The sequence below is a fragment of the Girardinichthys multiradiatus genome, chromosome 7 (genome assembly GCF_021462225.1).
Source record: "Girardinichthys multiradiatus isolate DD_20200921_A chromosome 7, DD_fGirMul_XY1, whole genome shotgun sequence".
Classification (NCBI taxonomy): domain Eukaryota; kingdom Metazoa; phylum Chordata; class Actinopteri; order Cyprinodontiformes; family Goodeidae; genus Girardinichthys; species Girardinichthys multiradiatus.
In genome coordinates, this window is record NC_061800.1 from 30,804,741 (window position 1) to 30,805,230 (window position 490).

Consider the following 490-nt stretch of genomic DNA (forward strand, 5'->3'; position numbering starts at 1 on the left):
GTGGAGAAAACCGACTCTACATCCATTTTGATGACATACACCATGAAGGAAATTAGATCATGTAAGGTGATTATGCTATATTTGTTAGTATTTTTTAAGACTGCAATATAACGCAGTTGTATTTTGTGATTAATCCAGTCTATATTGGGAGTTAATGGTTTATTTTCTTTGTTATTAAACGTTGTAGATACATTACATCTAATCCTCTTAATGTAATCGGATTGCCTATATAATCAATCAATATCACAGTTCAACATATTGCATTTGAAGCCTTTTAAAATCCAAATTTCTCTGGCAGATCAAATGCCACCAATAAACTATACATGCATGTATTTTCAAAGCCGTCTAATTCAGCTCTAGGATATCCAGCAGCTCATTTTATATCCCTTATATACAGAAAACAAGTCCGGGCTAATTATGCATGTTCCTGATTTTTTTTTCCACAGTTGTAGTAATGAGTTGGCCGCTTGCAACACTGTGCGGCGGTGAC